Genomic DNA, 7,088 nt, shown 5'->3' with positions numbered 1-7,088 from the left:
CGACTGAATGACATGGGGGTGAGTAAATCACCTTGCAATTTTTATTCTGGAAGTAATCCTTTAATACATGTTTTAAAGAAACACTCCACTTTTTTTGGAAATAGGCTCATTCTCCAACTCCCCCCCGAGTTAATAAGTTGAGTTTTACCGTTTTGAAATCCATTCAGCCGTTCTCCTGTTCTGGCGATATCATTTTTAGCATAGCTTAGCATAGATCATTGAATCCTATTAGACCAATAGCATCATGTTCAAAAATGACCAACTAGTTTCGATATTTGTCCTATTTAAAACTTGACTCTTCTGTAGTTATATCGTGTACTAAGACCGGTGGAAATGCAAAGCTTCAATTTTCTAGGCTGATAAGATTAGGAACTACACTCCCATTCCGGCGTAATAGTCAAGGAAGTTTGCTGCCGTAATATGGCTGAAGTAGAAGCAGTAATACCACGCAGCACATGTGCAAATGCTAAACTAGCTGGGAACTCATTTCTGATAATACTCCGCCTGCTTCGGCCATATTACGGCAGCAAACTTCCTTGACTATTACGCCGGAATGGAAGTGTAGTTCCTAATCTTATCAGCCTAGAAACTCGCAGCTTTGCATTTCCACCGGTCTTAGTACACGATATAACTACAGAAGAGTCAAGTTTTAAATACAACAAATACAACATGGAAACTCGTTGGTCATTTTTAAACGCGATGCTATTGGTCTAATAGGATTCAATGATCTATGCTAAGCTATGCTAAAAGTGATATCGCCAGAACAGGAAAACGGCTGAATGGATTTCAAAACGGTAAAAATTAACTTATTAACTCGGGGGGAGTTGGAGAATGAGCCTATTTACAAAAAAAGTGGAATGTTCCTTTAACATGTGCACTACGCATACAGGTGCATTATAATAAATTAGAATGTCATGGAAAAGTTCATTTGTTTCAGTAATTCAACTCAAATTGTATAACTTGTGTATTAAATAATTCAATGCACACAGACTGAAGTAGTTTAAGTCTTCGGTTCTTTTAATTGTGATGATTTGGCTCACATTTAACAAAAACCCACCAATTCACTATCTCAACAAATTAGAATATGGTGACATGCCAATCAGCTAATCAACTCAAAACACCTGCTAAGGTTTCCTGAGCCTTCAAAATGGTCTCTCAGTTTGGTTCACTAGGCTACACAATCATGGGGAGGACTGCTGATCTGACAGTTGTCCAAAAGACAATCATTGACACCCTTTACAAGGAGGGTAAGCCACAAACATTCATTGCCAAAGAAGCTGGCTGTTCACAGAGTGCTGTATCCAAGCATGTTAACAAAAAGTTAAGTGGAAAGAAAAGGCGTGAAAGAAAAAGATGCACAACCAACCGAGAGAACCCCAGCCTTGAGAAGCTTGTCCATGCCACAATTTATTTAATACACGAGTTTCACAATTTGAGTTAAATTACTGAAATAAATGAACTTTTCCACAACATTCTAATTTATTGAGATGCACCTGTAGATATACAGCAGTGTTACAAAAAGTAGCCTTGCTAGCTTCATATGCAAACAGCTAATTTGTTTATCCTGAAATAGCCTTTAATTAGAGAGTGAATGTAAAGGAGGTCCAAAGCTGCCATACGATAATATGTTCAGTGAGCATTCAAAGGCTTCAACGGCGTGTAAGTTGACACTGATTTCTATCTGCGCTGGATGAAGTGCTAGCTAGGGTATGCAAATAGCTTATTATTTTTGATGTGGTGCAGCTGAAACACGATTGCTCCCAAAGGACGTCTGTTCAGACTCGAGAATGCACTTAGGATCAGACTGCATGTCACGAAAGCGGCGGCACACACGTCTCTCGCATCGCTCAAGGGATGATGCAGCACGCCTCATTCATTGAATGTTGACAAACTCTAGCTAGAATTACATGCAATTACAGATATCCATATGTTGATGTGACAGGCGGTTGTGTATTACAGTGATTTTACCGTCATTAACATGACATGCAGCATTTTAGATGTTTTTTATGAAATAGCAATGGCAACATTGTTTAAAATAACAATTTTATAATACATGATTATTCAGTAGATTCAGTTTTATGTCCAATCGTTTCCGAAAGCTGGATGTCTAACATGAACAAAGGTAGTACAACAGTTATTTGAATGGATAGCCCACCCACAAAAAAATCAAATTCTGTTATAATTTTCTTCCCTCTCAAATCTGCAAGACTTTCTTTCTTCTGTCCACACAAAAGAAGATATTTTAAAGAGTGCTGGTGACTAAATGGTCCTATTGACTTGACATAGTAGGCCTATGGACAAAAAAATACAATGGAAGTCAATGGGAACCAAAACCATTTGGCTGCCAGATTTACAGTTGAGGTCAAAAGTTTACACACACCTTGCAGAATCTGCAAAATGTTACTTTACCAAAATAAAATGGATCATAAAAATTGCATACTATTTTTTTATTTAGTACTGACCTGATTAAGATATTTCACATAAAATACATTTACATATAGTCCACAAGAGAAAATAATAGCTAAATTTATTTAAAAAAAAGACCCTGTTCAAAAGTTTACATACACTTGATTTTTAATACTGTGTTGTTACCTGAATGATCCACAGCTGTGTTTGTTTGTTTAATAATAGTTGTTCATGAGTCCCTTGTTTGTCCTGAACAGTTAAACTACCCGGTGATCTTCAGAAAAATCCTTCAGGTCCCACAAATTCTTTGTTTTTTTTTTTAGCATTTTTGTGTATTTGAACCCTAGCAATGACTGTGTGATTTTGAGATCCATCTTTTTTACACCGAGGACAACTGAGGGACTCATATGCAACTGTTACAGATGGTTCAAACACTCATTTACTTGGAAAATCAAAGTAAATTTAACTTATTTTGTTTTCTGGGAAACATGTAAGTATCTTCTGTATAGCTTCTGAAGGGCAGTACTAAATGAGAAAAAGTAATATATAGGCAAAAAAAGAAAAATGTACACATCTCCATTCTGTTCAAAAGTTTTCACCCCGGCTCTCAATGTACCGTGTTTCCTTCTGAAGCATCAGTGAGCATTTGAACCTTCTGTAATAGTTGAATATGTTGTCCTCAGTGTGAAAAGATGGATCTTAAAATCATACACTCTTTGTTAGAAAGGGTGCAAATACATAAAAGTACTGAAAAATCTAAGAAATTTGTGGGACCTAAAGGATTTTTCTGAAGAACAGCAGGCAGTTCAACTGTTCAGGACAAACAAGGGACTCATGACCAGATATCACTAAACAAACAAACACAGCTGTGGATCATTCAGGTAACAACACAGTATTACGAATCAAGTGTATGTAAACTTTTGAACAGGGTCATTTTTTATAAATTCAACTATTATTTTCTCTTTTAAACTATATGCAAAAGTTTTTTTTTTTATGTGAAATATCAGCTCAGAGCTTATTCAGCTCAGTACTAAATAAAAAACAACATGCATTTTGTATGATCCCTCTTTTTTGGTAATTAATTAACATTTTGCAGATTCTTGTCTATGTACACTTTTGACCTCAACTGTATATTTGGATTCCACAAAAAGAAAGGAGTCATATAGGTATTTAAAAAAAAAGATATTTTGAAGAATGTTGGTAACCAAACAGTTTCAATTCTGACTGACATCCATTATATGGACAAAAATAAATAGATAAATACATAAAATACTATGGAAGTCAATGGGAACTGAAACATTTTGGCAAATGGCTTTCTTCAAAATATGTGTATTTCTGGTGTACAACAGACGTCATAGAGTTATTTAAAAAATATATTTTGAATAATGTTGATAAACAAATAGTTTCAGGTTCCATTGACTTCCATAGTATAGACAAAAATAGAATGGAAGCCAATGGGAACCAAAACCATTTGGTTACCAACATTCTTCAAAATACCTTATTTTGTGTTCCAAGAAAGAAAGTCATACAGGTTTGGAACGGCATGAAGATGAGTAAATGATGACAGAAGTTTCACTTTTAGGTGAAGTAATTCTTTAATAGCTCAGTATTGGTTAATATTAATTTGTTTCACATGACCTAGGTGACGTCATCTAAAAATTAAAGATGATTCAGAGGCAGAGCAAGTCATTGCATTGCACTTTGATAAAATGTGACCCTGGACCACAAAACCAGTCATAAGTTTAAATTTGACAAAACTGAGATTTATACATCATATGAAAGCTCAATAAATAAGCTTTCTATTGATGTATGGTTTGTTAGGATAGGACAATATTTGGCTGAGATGCATCTATTTGAAATCAGAAAATCACCTTTAAAGTTGTCCAAATTAGGTTCTTAACAATGCATATTACAAATCAAAAATTACATTTTGATATGTTTACAGTAGGAATTTTACAAAAAATCTTCATGGAACATGAACTTTACTTAATTTCTTAATGATTTTTGGCATAAAAGAAAAATCAAAAATTTTGACCCATGCAATGTATTTTTGGCTATTGCTACAAATATACCCCAGCGACTTAAGACTGGTTTTGTGGTCCAGGGTCACAAATATTATAAAGACAAGCACTTTTCTCTGGAATAATGTGCACTGATGAATCATTCACAATAAAACCAGAAGAGTGTATTAAAAATAGGAATTTAATGTTTGCTTTAAGGAGTCATGCAAAAGCAATAAAGTAGCTTAACTAACTAATATTGCTTGAATAATTTATGGATTTTCAAGCAAACTTTTTCAAGCAAACTTTAGGAAAGAAACAGGAGAGGCATAAAATGCAGGATGCCATTTTGTAATCGGTGGTGGTTGAAAGCGAGTGAGTCACCGTGTCAGAATATGGAGAGTGTGCGGGCGGCTGGCTGTCACAGAGGCATCTCTGAATGGAACATCATCACCCCCTCAAACTCAGACGGGTGCTCTGCACAGGGACCTTAAGACTACGTGTGATATGACGTACTCCTGCTCTGCGACAACAGCTCCTGGGGGGGTTTTGTTCTATGCACCAACTAAAATTAAAAACATGCAGTTGGGTCCGAAATGTCTTCGCTGATAAAAAATGATTTAGTTCAGGCGAGAATAATTTAAAAAAAAGAGTAAATTCAATATTAGTACTCAATTTAATTTTTTTTTTATTCTTTTTGTGCTGTTTTGCAGATATATTTACTGTTTTATCATATGGTTGCTTTTGTTGTTAGGTTAAGTAACTTGCTGCTTTGTAACATCTAGAGTTAATTTTCTACTTAAAACAACCCATTCTCAAAAACAATTCACTGATTGTGTTTTGTATTGAGGTCTCTGTGTTCATTTGGTTAGTAACTACATTAAGTCAAAATATAACCTTAAAAACAATAAGGAGCCGTCTACTTGCTTACGTTTTTATGTTTGTAAGTGAACCACATGGCATTTTTTGTTCAGTGCTCTGACGTTTGAGTAAAGCTTACAAACTGTGGCTGAGCGAATTGTACTTGAGGACTGCAGATGAAACTTCAAATAATCAAGTAGAAATTACTCATCAAACTCTAACAGCACGCTACATTTACTTATTTCCTTTGTTAATTTGACTTAAATTAGTTAAGTAGATTTGACTTAATTCCATACTTAAATTTGACTTTACTTTAAAAAATGTGCGTGCCAAATTTTGGCAAATAAAAATTAAGTAAATTTACTTTTTTTTTTTTTTCAGTGTTGGAAGACGCAACTTATTTTTCTGACTGAATACATTTTATTGCATTAATACAAATAATATTATTGGCATGACAATTTAAAAGAGAATTATTGATTTAAAAAAATATGATTTTCAAAACATTTTGAGTGTTTGACTTGAATGACAGCAGCACTGAAGCTGACACAAACAAATCTGCTAAAACTTTTTATGATTTTCTCAATATTTTTGTCTTGTTCTTCATGTTAACTAATATAGTTAATATGTTAACATCTGAAACCGTGTAAATTGTTACCAAATATTTAAACATACGTACAGTAACGTACAATATTACGTCAGAGAAAACTAAGTGAGTTTAAGCTGAAAACAAAAGAAGATATGGAACTTTAAAGAGCACTGGTAACTAAATGGTTCCACTGACTTTTATTAGTATGGACAAAAAATACAGTGGAAGTCAACGGGAACCAAAACCTATTATCTGCCAGATATATATTTGGGTTCCACACATAAGAAAGTGATACAGAATTATATAGATATATATTTTGAAGAATGCTGGTGACCGAACGGTTTCAATTATGATTGACTTCCATTATTTGTATATATATATATATATATATATATACAAAGAAGAAATGGCTTTCTTCAAAATATGTGTATTTTGGTCTTCAACAGAAGAAAGAAAGTCAGAGAGGTATTTAACAGGAAAAACATATTTTGAAGAATGTTGGTAAACAAATGTTTTCAGGTCCCATTGACTTCCTTAGCATAGACAAAAATAGAATGGAAGTCAATGGGAACCAAAACCATTTAGTTATATTTTTGTCTTGTTGTTCAGTACACGTCTAAACTTTTCTGAGCTTCTGAAAACTTTTCTTTTCTAAAGTTACATTAACATAAGAATCAAAATGACTTGAGATTACTTGTTTTCTGAAATAATTAAGTGTTTATTATCAAAACAAGTCAAAATGTTTGCCAGTTGGATAAGAAAAAAGATTTTCTCTTTGAATTAATTAATTTTTTCTGACTACATTGGCAGATTTTCAGCTTAAACTTGCTTAATTTTCTCTGAAAACAAGACTTAATGTTGTATGTTATGTTGTATCTTAATGTAATAATGTTTAAATATCTGGTAACAATTAACAATAAGGTTTCAATTGTTTACATTAATTACCTATATTAGTTGCCATGAAAAATATTTACATAGCATTTAATAATCTTAATTAACATTAAATGCAAAACTTACTAATACATTATTAAAATGTAAAGTTGTATCTATTAACATTGGTTAAAATGCTGTGAACTAACATGAACATTAATAAAGATGATTAAATGCTGTAAAAATATATTGTTCATTGTTAGTTAATGTTAGTTAATGCATTAACTAATGTTAACAAATGAGACCTTATTGTAAAGTGTTACCAAATATTTTTACTGGAAAACAAGAAAAAGTATTAAATAATA

This window comes from Garra rufa, chromosome 17 (assembly GCF_049309525.1).
Source record: "Garra rufa chromosome 17, GarRuf1.0, whole genome shotgun sequence".
NCBI classification, from domain to species: Eukaryota; Metazoa; Chordata; class Actinopteri; order Cypriniformes; family Cyprinidae; genus Garra; species Garra rufa.
Note: the sequence above shows the minus strand (reverse complement) of the source record.